The 22762-nt window shown below is 42.1% G+C and overlaps 1 protein-coding gene across 1 annotated transcript in view; it reads right to left on the bottom strand.

Moving 5' to 3' along the window:
• Nucleotides 1–22762, bottom strand: part of DNAH14 (dynein axonemal heavy chain 14) — a 1144348-nt gene that overhangs the window by 347677 nt on the left and 773909 nt on the right. The window lies entirely within an intron of this gene.

Here is a 22762-nt window from a genome sequence, read left to right as displayed (position 1 = left end):
TCACGAGCAAAAATCTAGCTGAACAACGACAAATTTGTTCTATTTCATCAATGCCATCAAATTTAATTTTTAAAATTTCAATTCCATCTCTATTTTTGTAATTCACAAAACCAACAACATGACCCATTGCTCCATTTACCAGAGCTCTTTCAACATTTAATTTCCTTCTCAAAATGACACGACAATTCAAACACACATTCAGTCTTTTCAAAACCAGCAGTTTTAGATATACTCTTCTCTAATGAATCCAATTTTGATTTCTAATTTTCAGACAAAACAATTGTTGCTCCCATATGCTCTATTTTATCTGTAGCTTCCAGTTTCACTATCTCTTCATTTTCTAAATTTAACATTTTGTTGTTGAACATGGAACTATTCTTTCAGAGTTGGCATCAAACATATGGCAGATTTCCTCTCGTTAATTTTCTTAAAAATATTCTCTGGAAGAATGTTTTCATTTGGGTACAAATTTGAAATTAACCGTCCATGTAAAGCTTCTTTCCCTTGCTGACTTATTTTTCCTACTCTTACATCTTGTAAAATATTTTTATAATCTTCATCCTTTGCCTGCCGCATATTTTGAAGCAGTTCTGCATATTTGAAGTTTAACCATATATTAACGTTTCCAATGCTTCCTAGGCACTTCCTGGTATCTTCATGCATGAGCATTTTGAACACAGGTTGTCCTTTCACTGGAGTCAACTGCAGAAGATCTCCAAAAACAATATTATGTTTTCCTCCAAATAAAACATCATAGTCTGTTCTAAGAATTTCTTGCATTCTCAAATGCACAAAAGCAAGCATTATATTTGACACCATGCTTACTTCATCAATGATAAGAAGTTTAATTTTCTTCAGGACTCTCGAAACTTCGGAACACGCATCTCCAGATAGCTTGTGATATTGCAATTTGTTATCATGCTCCACTGGCAGCATCAGTAAACGATGTAAAGTAATCCCTTTAATATTATGTGCTGCCAGCCCAGCTGGAGCGGTAACAACACAAGACAGCGGTGATTCAGTCCTTTTCTGCAGATAAGATGCAATTGCTTTAATCAGAAAACGTTTTCCAGTTCCCGCTTCTCCACTCACGTACAGTCGGACAGGCTTAAATGATGTACATGAGCACTCTTTCTTCTCATGACTCAATCCATGTTCAACCTGTTCTGTGACTTCGTCATATATCAGTTTCTGCTCAAGGTTTAATTGTTTCACCAAATCTTCTAAATTAATTACATCCTCTTGAGCTTGCTCCATAGCTCTTTCCACCTCATCCATGGCAGTGGCAGCTTCATTTTGGATAATTGGTCCTCCTAGTGGATCCTGACTCAATGAAGCAGAACTCTGACTGCCTTGAGAACTGTCTCTCGCAATCTCTGCAGCAATTTTTGCTTCTTGCTCTATTTCTTCATTCAACATTTGCAGATAATTTAGAAAAACAGGACATTCTATGGTATCCTTCGTAGCATTAAAAGAGTCTTCATAACAGAGAAAATCTCCAAGTAGTTCCTCTTCTTCTCGCCATGGTTTAAAGAGTTGCAAAAGAGCCAAATAATAAAATTCTCTTTTATCCGGATTTTCACAACTCAATTTTCGATGATTAATCAAATGACCTTTTTTCTGTTTCACTAGACATCCTTCACATCCAATGACTCCATATATTCCATTATTGATATCTTCTCTGATGTTCCTCTTATAAATATATCTTTGCAGAACTTCATAGAGACAGGCATTCTCAAGGTGATGACTTCTATTTGGATAATATGTATCCAACATGTTTGTCTTCAAAATATCTGTACTTTCTGGTTCTTTCTCCGCCAAATACTCTATCTCTTGTACAGATTTCAAAACTCGATTTCGTGTTGCAGCAAGACCTAGACTCACCCAAATGATGGTTCTAGATTTCGCATAGAGACTTGCTGACGACAATCGATCAGAACATTCATATGCTCCAATTTCTCGATGCGACAACATCTTCAGACTGTAACTGTATAATTTCTTGCTTAGACTCTTTTCATGTGAAATGTCCTCCCACATTTCCTTCAGTTCTGTCTTTTCTTTTTTTGTGATGTAAGACGTCACATATCGAGCCACAGCAATAGAGTTGTCAGCAACGAACTGAATATCCATGTTAGCATTCCACATGGACAAAATCACTGGGTTGTAGTCGTTGATGTACTTGGACTCTTCGTTTCTTTTTAAATTGTATGTATTTTTTGGTGATTTCCTCGTCACAGTATGTCGCAGAGAAGACATCAAATTATTTACTCTTCCTTTAGAAATCACTTGTCGTGGAAAGCCGAAACAACATTTTGTGTAGAACTTGCCCTTGTTTCTGAATTTTCAACGACAGTACTTTCCACAACGATGGGATTGAAAGCGTAAAACTTGTTGCCTTAAACTGTTTTCCTCTGTAGTTTTCGGAACAGCACATGTTGAATACTCTTCAATGAAGCTCATCACTGTCTCATCCGAATCTGTTCCAAATTAGGGTGCATCTTTAATCCATAACAACATATGTATGTGAGGAGCACCTCTCGCTTGATACTCCTTTCTCCAAAAGAAATCCAAAACCTCTCCAAGGGGAGGATTTTTTTTGTTGGTAATAAAAGACATCATAGCTTCAAATCTATGATTGAAATATCTGCATACATTCACTGGATCCAAAGAACACAGTTATCCAGGTGTTTTGAATTCTATATTTTGTATATTTGCATTTGCCTCTCGTAGAAATTGAAGTAAGTCGTCCCATGCATACTCGGTACAGCTAAGAGTTAGGAACCATGTAGGAGTTCCTAAGTTTCTTAGCATACATTTCAATTCCCCATGACGACGGTACCAATACTCGTTTGTACCACGCTGACATGCCATGAGATTGATTAGATGAGATTCTAAAATATTATCTTGCAGATTCACTTTCTCCATAAAGTCCCTCGCCGAAACATTTTGCAGATGTGCTCCACTTTTCAGTATATGGTTTACTGCATAAGAAAGCCCAGACAAGTCACTTTCATACAGTAGATGAAACAAATAGGGAATGCATTGACAAAACCTTGGATCTTCAGCATATAATCTTACAGTTCGATATTCAGATGCAGGAATTTGAAGTGGTCGATCGTCATATCGTCCACCTCGACCTGTTGGAAATAGCTGTGGAAAACAACGAGCTTCCAAACTTTGTTCCCATACACTAATGGGACTTCCTTTTGCTGCTTTCATTTGAAACAATTCAATTGCATTCCCCATTACTTCTTTGGAATGCAAAGGATGAACAGTATAATGTACATATATTTCGTCACTTCTAGACACATCAACTTTTTCAATTTGGCCGCCTGAACAATCACTGTCTTCATCTGCAGCTGTTTCCTCTGCTGCAACACATACATCTTTGTAATACTCATTGTTTTTGACTAAATACAACGTTGCCTTTTTGACTTTCCTAACATCCACTACATCTTGCCAGATTTTTTTACTCTTTGTCGGAACTCCATTAACTAGAATAACTAAAGGTTCCTCTTCTACTTTTTCTATACCAATTGTATCAATATTTTTTTTTAAATCTAGGGGCAAATAAACAACTCTTCCCTTTAATCCTCTCTGCAAATCTGTAGGAGGCAATTTCCCTATCTAAGGCTCCATGCGAACAATTGCCTGAAAAGGATGGACACATTGAATCAAAATAGACTCATATGTATTTAAATCCATCAATTCACGGGGAATGTCTACCAACTCCAGATTATTATGAACAGCTCTAGCAGGCATTCTGTTTTGATTTAATTTATCATAATATTTACAAATACGCTGATCAGAACTCAAATCAAAACAATTCTCAACCCACAAATAAGTTGCAAAATCTTTCCACTCATAATTATTCATCTTTTCACTTTTTACATATAAATCAACTAATCTAGTTTGATGCTTATAATGACTTCGTCGACAACACACACAAGTAAAATTCGGCCTTTCACTTGATTTCACCTTAAACCTGGTAATTTCCTGCTCAAACTTTTCTGTATTTGAAATCTGGACATTGTCTTCCACATTACCTTGAATTGCTGTGTCAATTTCTACACTGTCCTCTTTTTCACCAAAATAACAAATCTCAATTTCTTCACAAATCTTCTTCACATCTAATTCAGTTCCATGCAAAAGAGCACTGTTTAATTGTTTAAGCTTAAGTGCTGGACTTTTTGCATAATACAACATTCTCACTAATTTCCTCATTTTGGTATGATGCACTGCTAACATCCTAAAATGATGAAAAACACTCTGACAGACTTTTCTAGAAAGACAAGCCAGTGAATGCCCTTGCAAACCTGTGTTTTCTCTCACTCTGCAAGGATCTAAGTCTTGCAACAACTTCACTTTCTGCTTTAGACTTGTCTTACTATCTGTACGTAAGAAATTACAAAACAAATCAATTGATTCCTGTCGCACACTACAAATACTACTACACTTCCAAGTGTACACTGGACCCTTAGTACGTCTCCCTAAAACTTCATCAGTTAACACCTCTTCTGGTTCTCTAGGCACAAGTTTCTCTTTTTCAATCGGACAACCGTCTTTCACTTCATATGCTCGACCACAGGTGTCAACTGCATGCACTAAATCATTATCCTGGAAGTAACTCTCCTCATTAAAAAATGGCTCACAACTTGAACTGTGCATCCATTCTCCCGAAAAAACTTTACAAAAATTAGTCCGATTAATTACTCTTTTCCATCTACTGTTTGATTTGAAAACATCAATTGTCTTGTTAAGTGTCCTAATTCTATTGATTATTAAAATAAATAATTTTTTCTTAACTTCAAAAGCCTGATCAACAATCTTCTCTACAATTTTCTTTTTCTTATAAAAAGCAGCTCTCTGTTTACCTTTCTTAATGTTTTTTAACAAATTTAAAACCACCCTATTGCGAAACATTCGTTTACTGATTCTGCCTTCTATTCCTATACATATTATTCTCTCCTGCTCCAGTTGTAGAATTCTTTGAGGGTCTCTCCTTCCTTTTCAAATTTACTCTCTCATTCTCTTTTTCTACATGCTGTCCATCATTTATTTGCGATGTACATATGTTACGTATGAAAGACTTAGTTCTCTTACCAGGAGCTTTGTTCCTGTTTTTTGAAGTATTTGTTGTGGAAGAGTGCTGTAATTCCGTTGCTCTTTTTGTTTTTTTGCGGTTATCTTCTTTTCTTCGCCTTTCCCTTGAAGGCATTTTGTCTTACTCTTGAAATCTTGATTTTAATCTGTGTTAAAGAAAAAAATAGCACATTATAGATCACTATTACCAAACAACAAAGCAATGACAAAAACCAAACAGTCTATTCAGGGTTATAGATCAAGTCAGGATTCTCCAGGGGTGCAGAAGAGGTGAGGCCTGTATTGAAGAGTGTAGTGGAAAACAGCTCTGTCCACAGGTACAAAGTAGGTGAGACCTGTTTCTAAGAGTCCAGTAGGGGATAGACTTCATGAAGTCTAGTCCACTGCACTCTTATACAAAGGCTTCACCACCTATGCTTCCCAGGAAAGGCCTCTCTCCCACTACAGTCTTGAACATAGATCTCACCTCCTCTGTCCCTCTGGACATGCCTCACCTCATCTCCACAATCTACTTCCTAATCTCAGGTGAAACAGGTGACATGATTGTGAAAAGATCAAATTTTTTTATGTAATCATGCACACACAATTTATTCTGTCTCAAAAATGTAAAACACATTACTTTGCCCTATAAATGTTTCAGTAGTGTAATGAAAACCTTATACATATCACCTTATCTCTGTTTTTCAAATTTCATTCTAAAACAAGATTATGAGGCCTAAGCAGGACTGCTCATGTGATGAATCCTGTCCAGGGGAGCACAAAACGTGAGGCTTCTGTCCAAGAATGCAGTGGACAGGACTAAACTGGAGTAGTGTGCAAGAAAAAGATGAGCCTCATTTATAAAACCATGCGTCAGTTTTGCGCTACTGATGCGTCACTTTTTGTGACGCATTGGCGGCATAAAACATATGCCTTGTTGCACCATATTTAAAAAGTGACGCATGTAGGTAGGTGCGTCATTTTTTAAACCTCTGCATCACATTATACCTCTGTCAAGTGTAATGTACTTTACAATGATGTTACCTGTGTTAACTCGGTGTAGGAAGCATATTGAGTTTGTTTGCATAGAGGAATTGTATTTTGTAAAATAGTGAGGTTTCAGTAATGACATGCAATGTTTGTACATAGGACCTGTGCTGTGTTTCCTAAATGTGATGTCAAAAACGATTTTGAGGAAAATTAATGGCTTTTACATTTTTGAGTATAATGTGGCGCAGAGGTTTAAAAAGTGACGCATCTACCTACATGTGTCATTTTTTAAATATGGCGCAAAAAGGTACATGTTTTATGCCGCCGATGCGTCACAAAAAGTGACGCATCAGCAGTGCAAAACTGACGCAGGGCCTCATAATGAGATTCTTTTTTTTTTGCACACTACTCCAGTTTAGTCCTGTCCACTGCACTCTTGGACACAAGCCTCACCTTTTGTGCTCCCCTGGACAGTCTTCATCTCATCTGCACTCCTTCTTAGGTGTCAGAATCCTATCACATGGGCAAAACTCTATGTGAAAGCGTTTGCCTCAGTCTTATCCCTGCTGTGAGGCAGATGCTTGTACATAGGACCTGTGCTGTGTTTCCTAAATGTGATGTCCACGAAGGAGCTTAAAATGCTGCCCCCAGACCCCTTCTGCCCCGGGCAACACTGGGGCGGGCTGCTAGTATATAATAAACCTCCTGACGCTACCAAACTCCAATGTTTTTTCTCAAAACAGAGTATAGCACTCGCGTACAAAGTTCTTTTTGAAATTTAATCAACAGACACGTTTTGGAAATTCCTTTGTCAGTGTCTAGTTAGCCCACTGCGAGGAGCCATTTAAATCCATTTACGTCACTTCATCATTGACATAGACAAAGGGGTGCATATTTCAGTGAATGTTCTCTCACTGGCGGCCATTTTAAGACAGTATTTCTGTTACATACATATATGCAGTTACACGATTATTTTACCACATATATAACCAACATATGACCATTATTTTACCACATATATAACCAACATATGACCATTATATGACACAAATTCACAATCATGAATGTAAATCAATATCCATGAAATTCTACTGTGAATCGGCTACGCCTGCCATATAGATGTTGTGCGTGTCAGTATTAGCGAACACCACCCTCAAAAGGCAAACCATAAATTACTTAGATTGCATCATGTATACGTGCACTACTCAGACGACTTCGATTAAGTTGTCATTAGTCATAGAACAATATATGCCCTCATTGGTTCATGTATGTATATATATATATATATATATATATATATATATATATATATATATAACAAACACAGGTTGCCCAAAAGAGGATATCGCACTGTGAAGGGGTTTAACACACACAGCCACTGGCAGCAGACCCTTCAGCCAGCTCTCCGTTTCCTGTATCGTGACTGCCATACGCGTTTCGAGAAGGTAATTCTCTTGTTCACTGGCTCTCGTCAAATGAATTGTGGAAAGCGGTTTAAAGTGGAACATTAATTTATTCAATTACATAGTCCCGCCCACATAGTCGTAGCAGAACAGGGCATGCTGGTCAATGTAGTAGTGCCCATAGTAGCTTGATACAGTTCCATCCAAAACCCGGTTGGGAACCACTTTGCACATTGAAGAGTTCACTAAAATGTCTTACCCAAGTGGGCACATGAAAATCAAAGGGCTGCTTCCAAGCCCGCCAATGTAAATCCAGCAGCTAGGTCCCCTTCACTTCCAAACAGCGCTCGGCATATTGAACGCCATGGATCCGCACAGATCGCGGCGGGACATCCTCGCGGCTAGGCTGCCGCTCTACATAACAAACACAGGTTGCCCAAAAGAGGATATCGCACTGTGAAGGGGTTTAACACACACAGCCACTGGCAGCAGACCCTTCAGCCAGCTCTCCGTTTCCTGTAGCGTGACTGCCATACGCGTTTCGAGAAGGTAATTCTCTTGCTGGTCAATGTAGTAGTGGGTAAGACATTTTAGTGAACTCTTCAATGTGCAAAGTGGTTCCCAACCGGGTTTTGGATGGAACTGTGTCAAGCTACTATGGGCACTACTACATTGACCAGCATGCCCTGTTCTGCTACGACTATGTGGGCGGGACTATGTAATTGAATAAATTAATGTTCCACTTTAAACCGCTTTCCACAATTCATTTGACGAGAGCCAGTGAACAAGAGAATTACCTTCTCGAAACGCGTATGGCAGTCACGCTACAGGAAACGGAGACCTGGCGGAAGGGTCTGCTGCCAGTGGCTGTGTGTGTTAAACCCCTTCACAGTGCGATATCCTCTTTTGGGCAACCTGTGTTTGTTATGTAGAGCGGCAGCCTAGCCGCGAGGATGTCCCGCCGCGATCTGTGCGGATCCATGGCGTTCAATATGCCGAGCGCTGTTTGGAAGTGAAGGGGACCTAGCTGCTGGATTTACATTGGCGGGCTTGGAATCAGCCCTTTGATTTTCATGTGCCCACTTGGGTAAGACATTTTAGTGAACTCTTCAATGTGCAAAGTGGTTCCCAACCGGGTTTTGGATGGAACTGTGTCAAGCTACTATGGGCACTACTACATTGACCAGCATGCCCTGTTCTGCTACGCCTATGTGGGCGGGACTATGTAATTGAATAAATTAATGTTCCACTTTAAACCGCTTTCCACAATTCATTTGACGAGAGCCAGTGAACAAGAGAATTACCTTCTCGAAACGCGTATGGCAGTCAGGCTACAGGAAACGGAGAGCTGGCTGAAGGGTCTGCTGCCAGTGGCTGTGTGTGTTAAACCCCTTCACAGTGCGATATCCTCTTTTGGGCAACCTGTGTTTGTTATGTAGAGCGGCAGCCTAGCCGCGAGGATGTCCTGCCGCGATCTGTGCGGATCCATGGCGTTCAATATGCCGAGCGCTGTTTGGAAGTGAAGGGGACCTAGCTGCTGGATTTACATTGGCGGGCTTGGAAGCAGCCCTTTGATTTTCATGTGCCCACTTGGGTAAGACATTTTAGTGAACTCTTCAATGTGCAAAGTGGTTCCCAACCTGTGGAAAAGTAAATTTTGCCATGTTCTGTGTCCCTACGTGTTCCCCATCTTATGTTATGTGTGCATGATTAATATGCATATGTATTCCCCATGATCGATTAAAGACGCAATTACAGTTGTGTCCATCTCTAGTATGCCAGTTTCCAGTTCTCGTGAAAGCTACGAGTATTAGGCCTATGTAAAGCTACGTTGCCACGTTTCACAGTGTGCACGTTAAATTCATTGAAAAGTCTCCGTTTCTAGGCCTCAAAAGGGCCCGGACTCAGATTCAGCTCCTGTCTCCTGAACCCTCGCTGAGGAGCGATACAGCCCCCACCTGTATCCCTGACCCTTCACTTACTTCCTGCCTCACAGTGCCCGGCTCGGCCTGGCTCTGCCTGCCAGTCTGCCAAGAGTATGTTATGATTCCAGTTATCAGTCCAGCTCTCCTTCTCTGCATTCCTAAGCTACTGAATCGCATCAATAGTTTCAGTCATCGTCTAGCCTTTACGTCTCCATGTAAGAGAAATACTGTATTTATGGTCATTTAATATTCCTCAACACACACTACATGTAGAACAATGCATGCACCAGTCTTAGTGTCTGTTAGCCTTTGCCCTGATAACTTTTGGATTCTATCAACATGTTCTCTAAACATCAGATACTAGATAGTGTTTAGGTACATGTCGCTCTGACTCTCCAGACTTTCGTCTCTCCTTCTAGCTCAGAAGTCATAGCCCCCAGCTTCTCCCTAGTTACACGTCATTGCCAGCTTGCGCGCACCACTAGGTTAGAGGTCCCGGCTCCTTAGGTAGCCCCCTCCATGTTTCCGCCCCATTTGTGACATATTCCGTTACGTTTACATCACATGTCTATGTATACGCCCTGTTCATGCCTCTTGTTACACCTCCTTTCTGCCTTATCTCTCGCGACTGTTACAGGCCCCACCCACTGTTACGCCTACTGTATGTACTGTAATGTATTTTGTTTAACTATATATGCTTGTGCACGGTTATTAAAAGTTGCTAGCCATCCCAGATCTTCCCCGTGCAGGTTGTCCTGTTCCTGTCCTTATGCTGTATTAAACCTGCAAACTCCTACTACCTCGAATCTTGACTCTTATTTATTGAGCTATCTGTTATTGTTATATCCAGTCAAAAATAGAGGTATTATTTATTTATTTACCACATAATGGCGCCCGAACAGGGACCTGCCCTTTCCCCACGCGCCGGAGAAGCCACGCAAGCCCCCTGATCCTCTGTAGCCGTGACGGAACCATACCGTGCACGTGCAGATATTTCTGCTCCAAGTATCCCTCAGGCCCACGGAGGAGACGGAGGTTGCGGTCCAGCATCCAGACGAGGCGGTGGAGGAACGCGGCGAGTCCCGACCAGAGCCCAAGCCGAGAGTCCAAGGTCCGAGGTATCCGGAGGCCCACCCGTAACAGAAGTCCGAAGTTCGTCCGTCCGTCATCGTAGCAGTCCAGTCCAGTCCGAGGCCTTCCGTTCTTGCTGCCCGGTGAGTACCGTTGCTGGGGTAGTATCTAGACAGGGTCAATTGCATTGTCTCTGGTCCGTGGGTTTGGGTACGCAGATCCAACACGAAGTGTCCACTTAGGTGGATGCGGGTCCTGACGTGTCTCTTTATGAGACCGGTAAGTTTCGTACTGTTTTAGCAGTGCATCTAGTTTCTGTTCTAGTCCGTTCTGTTCTCGAGAAATTCATGTATTCTGTTTTCAGTATTCCAGGTAGTATTTTGTCAAAACTGTTAATTTAAATGTCATTCATGTATTTCAATGTCGTGGTATGAAAGTGGTGTAATTATCGTGTTCATTGTGTATTGTATTATGTCTAGACTACAGTTCAGTCATGCCGCTGCTCTCAAAACTACGTCAGTTAAAAACTAGAAAAGGTCTGTTAGAAGAAGCAGTTCCTGTCCCGCCTAGGGACAGTCCAGGTCATTTTATGTATCAGAAGCATGGCATAAGTGCCATATTATATCTAGATTTATGGGTGGAGTACACCAAACAGTTAGAAGAAAAGTACAGATGGCCCGTATCGGGTACATGGGATGCCGAGTGCATCATGCGAGTAGAAGAAGTATTATGGAAAAAGAAAGCCAGACAGTCACAGAAAGATGCCATCGAGTTATGGCGCAAAGAATCTCATAAAAGAACCGAAAAAGAAATCAGAAAGTCAGATTTAAGTAGAGAATCCTTAGAAAGAGCCCAAGAAAGGGAATTAATCGAAATAGGTGAACGAGTTAAAACCGAACAGTCAGACAGACAGAGGAATGCCCTCATTAAGGGTATGTATCCTCTTCTTGCCGAGGGCTTGCCAAAAGCAACCCCGGAAGCACCATGTAATTTTCCGCCACCCTTAGTTCCGACCAAGCTACGTCACAAACCGACCGCAGCTGATATTTTTCTCTCGTCCTATTTGGACGACACAGTCCCAGAATATGCAAATCCTGCTCAGCCAGCTCCCGTGAATAATGTAATTCCTGCTCCTCCAGTCACCGGGGCACCTGTTGCAGTACCTGTTACGGTACCCCCGGTACAAATTCCCGCCACATCAGTCACTCTGCCAGCACGAAGAGTATCAGTCGACGATTCCAGTATAGGGGCCGCGGGCGGAGGTCCTCCTGGTACCCCGCCGCCAAGTAGACGTTTAGGAGCAGTCGAGTTACATGAACGTGCGTTACAGCGTACGCCCAAATATAAGACTATTGCAGCTCCCGTTAAAGGGACATGCAATTATTGTAAACAGCCAGGTCATTTTATAAACGAGTGTGCAGTTCTGAAACACAACATAGCCACTGGTAAAACTAAAGAAAGACCACGTCCGCCTAGACAAGAACAAGTTTCACAGACTTCTCAGCCACAGAATGCACAACAGACAGTTCCAGCACCGCAGCCTATCGCTGCAACACAGCATGTTACACAGCAGATGTACCAGTATGCACAGACAGAGTATCCAGAGTATCAAGCGTATTCATGAAACAGCCTAGAGAGGGAGGTAGGCTTGCCTCTCATCGAGATTCCTGTAGATCAAGAAGGTCCCTATGTTCACAGTCAAGTATTAGGGAAAGACAGAAAGTTTCTGATTGATACAGGGGCAAGTAGGACTACCATTAGTCACGACGAGGTTCCAGGGGCTCCGCTCTCAGGCTCTAGAAATGTTTCCCTTGGATTTTCAGGAAAGCCTATTGTAAACGAGATATCAAAGCCAGTTACTCTTGAAGTAGGTCCATTGTCCCGAACTACTGATCTACTGCTTACGAAGTCATGTCCAGAAAATTTGTTAGGCATTAAGACACTGAAAGAATTAGGTGCAGTTATTTGCTGTTCCCCAGAGGGAATACGTTTGTTTTTACGTGACTTCAAGGGTCACTATGTTTTACGAGATTTTGATCCGAGATTGTCTAATGTTCCGCAGCATCTATGGGCGCAAGGTCCAACTGATGTTGGCTTCATGCAAATCACACCCCATCGTGTGACTCTCAAGCAAGGTATAGTCTTGCCACGAATCAGACAGTACAGATTGCCACCTGAGGCTGTAGCAGCCTTATCCAAAATTATTGACGAGCTCATTGCTCAAGGAGTAGTTGTAGAAACTGACTCCAATGTATGTAATTCTCCTATCATTCCAGTCATGAAACGTACTGATCCAAATGCACCCCCAGTATATCGATTAGTGATTGATCTTCGAGAACTCAATAAATGTATCATTCCCCAGTATCCAGTTGTTCCAGATATTTCTTCCCTATTGACAGCCATTGATTCTGAAGCCACATTTTTCACAGTCATAGACCTCAAGAACGCATTTTTCAGTGTCCCCATTCATCCAGACAGCCAGTACCTTTTCGGTTTTTGTTTAAATGGAAGGAGCTATAAATTCACACGAGCTCCTCAAGGTTTCACAGAAAGTCCTAGTATTTACAGTCAAGCACTTAAGAGACAACTAGACAACATTCACATGCCAACTGACACTGCCCTGCTCCAGTATGTCGATGATCTACTGATCACAGCCCGTTCTGAACGTGCTTGCGAGCGAGCGTCACTTACAGTTCTGTATTTCCTAGCTGAGATGGGGCACAAGGTGTCCCCTTCAAAGCTTCAATTCTGTGTCCAGCAAGTGATCTACTTAGGCCACTTACTGTCCAAGTGGGGTAGGCAGTTGACACCCGATCGCATCCAGTTAATAGCGAGTCTTCCACAGCCCAAGACACAGAAGGAGGTACGTGCTTTTATCGGCCTTACTTCCTATTGCAGACAATGGATTCCTCAGTATGCATTTCTAGCCAAGCCACTGATACAGTTAACGACACAGGAGGCAGCCGTATCGACTGTCCTCCCTTGGACATCTGAACATACACTTAGTTTTAATGAATTAAAGAAAGCTTTATGCCAAGCTCCTGTTCTAGCTACACCGAACTACAATAAGCCTTTTACACTTTTTGTCACAGAACGTGATGGTACAGCATTATCTGTTCTTACACAAGATCAAGCAGGACAATACAAGCCCTGTGCTTATTTTTCGAGCACACTAGATCCAGTAGCCCAGGCTCTGCCTCCGTGCCTCAAGTCAGTTGCAGCCACAGCACTAGCTATCAGACAAAGTGATTCCATAGTATTGGGACACTCCCTGACAGTACAAGTTCCACACTCCGTGGAAGTTCTTTTAAACCGAACACAGACCCAGCACTTGACAATTGCACGTTTGACAGGTTATGAACTGACACTGTTCCAGCCACACATAGAAATCAGACGCTGCAACGTTCTAAATCCTGCTACACTGTTACCGTCAGTTACTTCAAATCCTGCCACACATGACTGTGTGGAAATTGTTAACGCTATGACTAAGCCAAGACAAGATCTGACAGATATTCCATTACCAGATCCCGACCTGACACTTTATGTGGATGGTTCATGTATGAGAACGAGTACAGGAAAACTAGTAGCCGCGTATGCAGTGACTACTGACACTGAAGTTATTGAAACACACCGTATTGACACCCTGTCTGCTCAAGCAGCAGAGCTAGTTGCTCTGACTCAAGCCTGCATACACGCCAAGAACCTGAAAGTTAATATTTACACAGATTCACGCTATGCATTCGGAGTTGTACACGACTTTGGAGTGCTCTGGCAGGAGAGAGGTTTCATGACTTCTCATGGAACCAAGATTCAGCATGGTCTCCTTATTCAAGCTCTGTTAGATGCAATACATTTACCGACATCTATTGCTAACATGAAGTGCAAGGCACATACGAAAGTTACTGACATTATTTCCCAAGGTAATGATCTAGCAGATCGAACAGCCAAGCTTACAGCACAGACACCAGACATACCAGTTAACAAGACACCGACATCCACTCTAGAACAGACTACTTGTATGACAGTTAAGGACCCTACTCAAGATGTCATAGATATCCAGTTACATGCTACCCCCGAGGAAATTAAGAAATGGTCCGAACAAGGAGGGGTCCAGACAGATCAGGGATGGTTGACGAAGGGTAGAGCCACATGGTTTCTCCCCGACTCAATGGTTCAAGTCATTATCAATACCGCACATAGTCCTGCACACTTAGGAGAAAAAGCCATGTTAGACAGTATCCAGAACATTTGGTTTAACAAGCATTTACGAGCTGCAGCCAAGCAGAAAGTCCGTACTTGTATGATATGTTGTCAATTCAATCCAGGTAAAAGTGTCCCGGTGGAACAAGGTGGATTCCAGCCCCCTGACCACCCTTTTGAAGTCCTCCAGATGGATTATATTCAGATGGAGCGATGTCGAGGTTTCAAGTATGTCCTTGTAGTTGTATGCGCTTTGTCCAGGTGGACAGAAGCATATCCAGTCCCAGATTACACAGCCGCGACCACTGCCAAGCAGCTGGTTCGTGAATATTTCCCCCGTTATGGACTCCCTAGGGTCGTGTATTCTGATAACGGCCAGCTATTCTCATCTGAATTAATGAAGCACGTTTCCCTTTTGTTAGGGTACCAGTGGAAGTTCCATTGTGTACGCCATCCAGAAGCAGCCGGTCTCGTAGAGAGACATAATCAAACCTTGAAAATCCGCATTGCCAAAATCTGTCAAGAAAAAGGTGTAGACTGGTTAGTTGCCCTGCCAGTCGCTCTGTTCTATATGCGCATGGTCGCACATTCCAGATCAGGTCTGTCCCCGTATGAGGTCGTATTCGGCCGCCCCCCAAATATGTGGGGTACACCCAGACCCCGAAGTATTACAGATGTTTCCAGTAATATGCTGACAGATTACCTAGCTTCCTTGATGTCTGCCCTCCACTCTTGTCGTTCACAGGTTGCCGCCGCATTTTCAGACAATACCGAGGTGAAACCGCATGAAATCGTTCCAGGAAGCTTGGTTCTCGTCCGCAACTTTGATCGTTCAAGTCCGCTGGAGCCTCGCTGGAAGGAACCGAAGCAAGTCCTTCTGACCACCCGTACGGCTGTGAAGTTGGAGGGCCGTAAGGGGTGGGTCCATCTGTCTCACGTCAAGAAATTTCACGGACTAAAACCTAAAACTTTTGCCAAGGACTGCATTTTACCTAAAGACTGCCAAAATACTATTCTCAAGGACTGTCCCGCAAATGACATTGATACCAAGCCCTCCCTGTTAGAGGAAACTCCGCAGCAGGAGTATAAAAAGATGCTTCGGTCTAGTAAAATAAGTCAGCCAGTTTAATTGTCTAAGTCCTCCCCTAGGTGAAACGGTTAGACAGGTATCTGACATGTATGAAATAGACCCCCATAGAGAGAGAGTTAGTCAAAACTCTATCCGATGTATCGTTTTTCTAAGTTTTATATTGTTTCTCAGCCTGATGGTTACCTGCACGAGTTATGCATTTCATTTATGTTTTCCAATTTCTCATGTAAATAAGTCTTCTAATGCTACAGTAGAACACACGTTTAGTGATCTGCCTCCTCATGAACTATCTTATCGTCTTGCTATGCGCAACAATTCATTCATCCGTATGTTACACTATTCACACCAGACCAGCAATGCCACTAATTGTTGGGTGTGTGGTCGACTCCCCCCTTTTCAGACACCGAAGGGAGTTCTGCCACTGTTTCCTTATCCGTTCTCACATAACGGTTCATGTGGAGCCTGGTCCATGTTAACGTCATCTTCAAATGATATGTCCTTTCTGAACAGTACATGTTTTCCAGACAAGCAAGGTCTTCCCCACAGAACAGGGTTAGATCTAGAAAATGAAGTTTATAATTTGGGTAATTATTCTTCGAATTTCATGGTCCTGAATGTTCAGTCTGATCCTACTACAGACTTACCTGCAATTTCAGTACTACCAGTCAAAGGCGAATTATGTGTCAGAAATAATGGTTCCGTACATGTAGGACATAGTGATTGTACTACTATTGTCGAGTATAGTGACAGTGGGAAATCTATTTTCAAAGCTTCACGTCATTCTTATTTTGTTTGTGGTCAGACCGCATATGTTCGTCTGCCCCTCGATTGGGAGGGAACCTGTTACATTGCCTTCCTACTGCCACCAGTTTTCCTAGCCCCATCTGATTATCACAGAAACACACATCTAGTACACATTAGACATAGAAGGGAGATCGAGTCCCCGATTGTCGATCAAACTGAAACTGCTCTAGAACAGTATACAGATTTCAATAGAGGATTCTTTTTCTTTATAGGACCTATCCAGAATAGTAAGTTAATCCGTAGATTAACCAGAACTCTTGAGGCAGTAGTGAATGAGACTGCTTCTGCCCTAGGTAACTTAACCGAAGAGCAATCTGCTATGAGATTTGTCGTGCTCCAAAATCGTCTCGTTCTTGACGTCATACTGGCCGATAGGGGAGGAGCATGTAGAGTCATCGGATCTAGTTGCTGCATTTTCATTCCTAATAACGCGCCGTCTGTTTATTCAGCTATAACCAGACTTCATAAAATTGCCCATCAGTTACACCAGAATCCAGGCACCTGGACATGGTCCGGTTGGTTTTGGAGTATAATTTCTGCCTGGGGATGGAAAGTATTGTCATTTCTAGGTATTGCAGTAGCGATCATATTCAGTTGCTGCCTCTGTATACAATGTGGCCCTGCGATTTGCGGCATTTGTGCTACCTCTTGTATTCCTAGTCCCAAGTCCCGTCCTAAATCCCGTTCCAAGAAAATTCGAGACGAGCAAATGATACTGTATGAAATGATAGATGGTATCATGAATATTGATGTTTCTTGATGGAAACGCAGTGACAAGGAGGGAATGTGGAAAAGTAAATTTTGCCATGTTCTGTGTCCCTACGTGTTCCCCATCTTATGTTATGTGTGCATGATTAATATGCATATGTATTCCCCATGATCGATTAAAGACGCAATTACAGTTGTGTCCATCTCTAGTATGCCAGTTTCCAGTTCTTGTGAAAGCTACGAGTATTAGGCCTATGTAAAGCTACGTTGCCACGTTTCACAGTGTGCACGTTAAATTCATTGAAAAGTCTCCGTTTCTAGGCCTCAAAAGGGCCCGGACTCAGATTCAGCTCCTGTCTCCTGAACCCTCGCTGAGGAGCGATACAGCCCCCACCTGTATCCCTGACCCTTCACTTACTTCCTGCCTCACAGTGCCCGGCTCGGCCTGGCTCTGCCTGCCAGTCTGCCAAGAGTATGTTATGATTCCAGTTATCAGTCCAGCTCTCCTTCTCTGCATTCCTAAGCTACTGAATCGCATCAATAGTTTCAGTCATCGTCTAGCCTTTACGTCTCCATGTAAGAGAAATACTGTATTTATGGTCATTTAATATTCCTCAACACACACTACATGTAGAACAATGCATGCACCAGTCTTAGTGTCTGTTAGCCTTTGCCCTGATAACTTTTGGATTCTATCAACATGTTCTCTAAACATCAGATACTAGATAGTGTTTAGGTACATGTCGCTCTGACTCTCCAGACTTTCGTCTCTCCTTCTAGCTCAGAAGTCATAGCCCCCAGCTTCTCCCTAGTTACACGTCATTGCCAGCTTGCGCGCACCACTAGGTTAGAGGTCCCGGCTCCTTAGGTAGCCCCCTCCATGTTTCCGCCCCATTTGTGACATATTCCGTTACGTTTACATCACATGTCTATGTATACGCCCTGTTCATGCCTCTTGTTACACCTCCTTTCTGCCTTATCTCTCGCGACTGTTACAGGCCCCACCCACTGTTACGCCTACTGTATGTACTGTAATGTATTTTGTTTAACTATATATGCTTGTGCACGGTTATTAAAAGTTGCTAGCCATCCCAGATCTTCCCCGTGCAGGTTGTCCTGTTCCTGTCCTTATGCTGTATTAAACCTGCAAACTCCTACTACCTCGAATCTTGACTCTTATTTATTGAGCTATCTGTTATTGTTATATCCAGTCAAAAATAGAGGTATTATTTATTTATTTACCACAAACCGGGTTTTGGATGGAACTGTGTCAAGCTACTATGGGCACTACTACATTGACCAGCATGCCCTGTTCTGCTACGCCTATGTGGGCGGGACTATGTAATTGAATAAATTAATGTTCCACTTTAAACCGCTTTCCACAATTCATTTGACGAGAGCCAGTGAACAAGAGAATTACCTTCTCGAAACGCGTATGGCAGTCACGCTACAGGAAACGGAGAGCTGGCTGAAGGGTCTGCTGCCAGTGGCTGTGTGTGTTAAACCCCTTCACAGTGCGATATCCTCTTTTGGGCAACCTGTGTTTGTTATGTAGAGCGGCAGCCTAGCCGCGAGGATGTCCCGCCGCGATCTGTGCGGTTCCATGGCGTTCAATATGCCGAGCGCTGTTTGGAAGAGAAGGGGACCTAGCTGCTGGATTTACATTGGCGGGCTTGGAAGCAGCCCTTTGATTTTCATGTGCCCACTTGGGTAAGACATTTTAGTGAACTCTTCAATGTGCAAAGTGGTTCCCAACCGGGTTTTGGATGGAACTGTGTCAAGCTACTATGGGCACTACTACATTGACCAGCATGCCCTGTTCTGCTACGCCTATGTGGGCGGGACTATGTAATTGAATAAATTAATGTTCCACTTTAAACCGCTTTCCACAATTCATTTGACGAGAGCCAGTGAACAAGAGAATTACCTTCTCGAAACGCGTATGGCAGTCACGCTATAGGAAACGGAGAGCTGGCTGAAGGGTCTGCTGCCAGTGGCTGTGTGTGTTAAACCCCTTCACAGTGCGATATCCTCTTTTGGGCAACCTGTGTTTGTTATATATATATATATATATATATACATATACATATATATATATATATATATATTATTACCTACTGGCGGTCGCCAGTAGGTAGTTATAGTTAGGATTGATTTCCATAGGGAAATCGCAACATTCTATTGGGAATAACTTTGGCGCCGGTTGAGGAATCTGCCTGAACTTTTCAGCAACTTTGCCTCGCGGCGCTCCGCTCCTTCTCTGAAAGTTTGGGGGGGATTCGTCAAGCGGGGGTCGAGATAAAAGGGGGGTCCCAAAACGTGTTTTCCCCATGTTAATTTCCATAGGGCGGTCTGTCGCACTTTTAGCTCGAACGGCTGAATGGATTTTCACCAAACTTGGCAAAATTGTAGGGACTGGTAGCCCGATGTGCCTTTGCTATGTCTCAAGATATGTGCTCCAGAGGATTTTGAGTAATTTAGGTTCAAAAAATGTATATATCTATAGCAGCGCCTCGGTACGTGTACCGGGGAGCGCTCCGGGCGCGCTACGCGACTTGCGTACGGCAAGCTGATTGGTTCTCGGGTGTCTGTAAACATTCGAAACAGTCCGCAGCGGCCGCCATCTTGTGTCTCGGTAGGATCGAGACACAAGAGGTGGCGAAAAACATAGGGGGAAATGAGCAAAAGGGGGCAGGGTAGACCCCCCCCTGACCCCCTAGGTTTGATGTGGGGGCCATAAAAGGGTCCCGCGGGGCAAAAAAAAAAATATTTTTTTTTTCGATTTTCGCGGAGGGAGCGCCCGGTACGCGCACCCGGGAGCGTACTACGGGAAAAACAGAGTGAAACAGGAAAATAATAATTCAAAGTGATTAGAGGTAGGGTAGCTCTGCATAGAGTTGTTGTGTTGTTTGGGTGTTTTAAGTACAAACATGTAGGTACCAATGTTGAGTCTTAAATTTAATGTACACCGTTTCCTCTGTAGATATCTTGCATGTTGTTACAGAAGTTATTATGCTATATGGAATCCATATCATAGTCTGTCAGGAAAGCAAAAAGAACATGGAGGCAGGAGATGAAAAAGAGATGTCAAATACACATTGGAGATAATATAGTGGGAGAAAGGAAGTATCTATGAGCAAAATTACTATGTAACACAAAAAAGTTGCACAGTATACTATAAGTCTGACTTTACATTATAATCAATTTGGTACTAGTTTTAGAATTACATATAAAAATGAATAATGTCTCAAACAATATTCGAATTATTAAATATAAATTTATTTTTGAGATTCATTTTCCAAATTAAATATAACGTCTAACATTTGACTGTCCGAAATGTCCTCATTTTGAAGGAGGAAATCCACAGATTCTACACATTGTAGAAGTTCATGGTCTCGTGATTCGTCCATGAATTCAATGTCATTTGGTTCAATGTTTTCTTCATTGTTCTTTGCAAGGACAATTTCAAATGAAACTTTTTGTTCTCCTTCCATTTTGGCTGAAATTTGCATAAAAAAATATATATATCAGTAGAGATAGGGCACTGTTGGGTTTAAGTTTAGATAGGTAGTTTTTAACAGTGAATTTATCTTTGGGCAGTGTATGGTATCAGACTGGAAGTAGAAATATAAAAAAGTGTATGTGATGAAACCTAAGTAAATTCATAATTATACAAGACAAGCCTAAATCCATCCATAACTATAACACAGAAGTCTATCTAAATCTATAACTATTACAGAGGGATAGTATATAACTATCAGAAAAAGTTTTCCATATTAACTTAAAGTGCACAATATACTTCAGTTTTCAAAATAACAACTTACCTTTAAAAAGAAGTTGAAGTTATTACTGAAAATCCTTTTGAAATGTACACCAGGAAGTAGTAGTCAAAATGGCTGTGTTTCCCTCTCTTTCTTTATATATATTCATGTACATAACCAATCAAATGTCAGGTAAAAAAAAGTAGAAAATGAAAGTAACATTTTAATTGGTTGTCAATTCTAACACTTCAGATGTGTTTTTGTGAAGTAATTTACCTCAGGGTATTTAGAGAGGTCTACAGGCTAAATGGCTCAATGGAATTCCATCGAATTTGGGAAAATGGTAGGGATTGGTATGTAGTATGAGCTATTCTATATTTGGTGAAAGTGTCTCCAGTTTTTTTATGTAAATTAACTTTTAACATTTTTTTTAGAGCGCTTCCTGGTGCGCGCCCCGGTACGCGTACCGGCAGCGCTACGGCAGTCCTCCATTTTGTTTTCGGTAGATTTAAGACAGAAAATGGAGGACAAACAACGTTGGGAATGGGTATAAGGGGGCATCGTAGGCACTCCCTGACCCTCTAGGTTTTCTGAGGGGGTCTTAGGAGGCCCAAATAGGCAAAAAAAATATATATATTATTTTTCGCGGGGGGGGAGCGCCCGGTACGCGTACTTTAGTGAAAAACTGTGAAAAAAATTAGAAAAAGATAATCATTTGGAGTGATCAGAGATAGGGTAGCCCTGAAAAGGGCTTTTGGGTTCTGTGGCTGATTTAGGTACCTACAAGTAGGTACCAATGCACAGTCTTAAATTCAGGAGGAATATTCTATTCCCCTCATCTGAGAAGTGCACACCATCTCCTCTGTAGATATCTTGCATGTTGTAACGCAAGTTGTTGTATATTGAACCCATTCCATTGTCTCTCATGTAAGCAGAAACATATTTATTCACATGTTTCCGTGCTTTCTCAAATTGAGGACAAAATTGGTTGGACCACTTCCATTTCTGCCTTTGGCATATATTGGAAAATACCAAGGCAGTTTGAGGAAAAAGTGCCATCAATTGTTCAAAGGTGTCCTTTAAAAGCATTTCCAGACCTACCCCAGTCAAAGTGCCTAAGTCATTTCCACCACAGTGCAGAATTATGAGGTTAGGGTGTGGCAAATGCAAAAAGGTTTTCACCAATGGTATCAATTGGTGACATCTCAATCCTCTCTGGCCAATCCATTTAATATTCACATTTGGTAAATCAAGGTTGTGAAAATTTCTGGTAGCTGCATACCTTTGAGCCCAGTGGATATAGCTATGTCCAATAATCCAGACAGAATACATGGTAGAGGAGGTTCTGGTGCAGTCAGATGAAGTGTAGGAATAAAATGGCAGTTGGAACAGTAGGAGTTTGCAAAAAAAACCTGTGGAGTTTCAGTGCTCTTGAATCACAAGCAATGATTGGTAGATTGAGATAGTTGAAAACTGTATGTTAGGGTGCATGGTTGTGTTCTGTGTAAGAAGTAATTTGAATGGTTAAAAAAAAGTCATTTAAAGAAACATTGCACCAGATAAGCTGGTGTATTCGCAGGTCAAACATCCTTGCTGAGGTGATTTGCAACATAAACTTTTAAACCTTGGAGCTCAGTGAGGAGGGAGTTGCTATGGTAACAGGTAGAAGGGCTGAGGGGGGGAAGGGTGTTGGTTTGAAAATACAGAGGGAAGAGTTTTGATTGGTTA

This window comes from Lissotriton helveticus, chromosome 6, assembly GCF_964261635.1.
Source record: "Lissotriton helveticus chromosome 6, aLisHel1.1, whole genome shotgun sequence".
Classification (NCBI taxonomy): domain Eukaryota; kingdom Metazoa; phylum Chordata; class Amphibia; order Caudata; family Salamandridae; genus Lissotriton; species Lissotriton helveticus.
The sequence above is the reverse complement of the archived record's forward strand: the minus strand, read 5'-3'. Positions and strand labels throughout refer to the sequence as shown.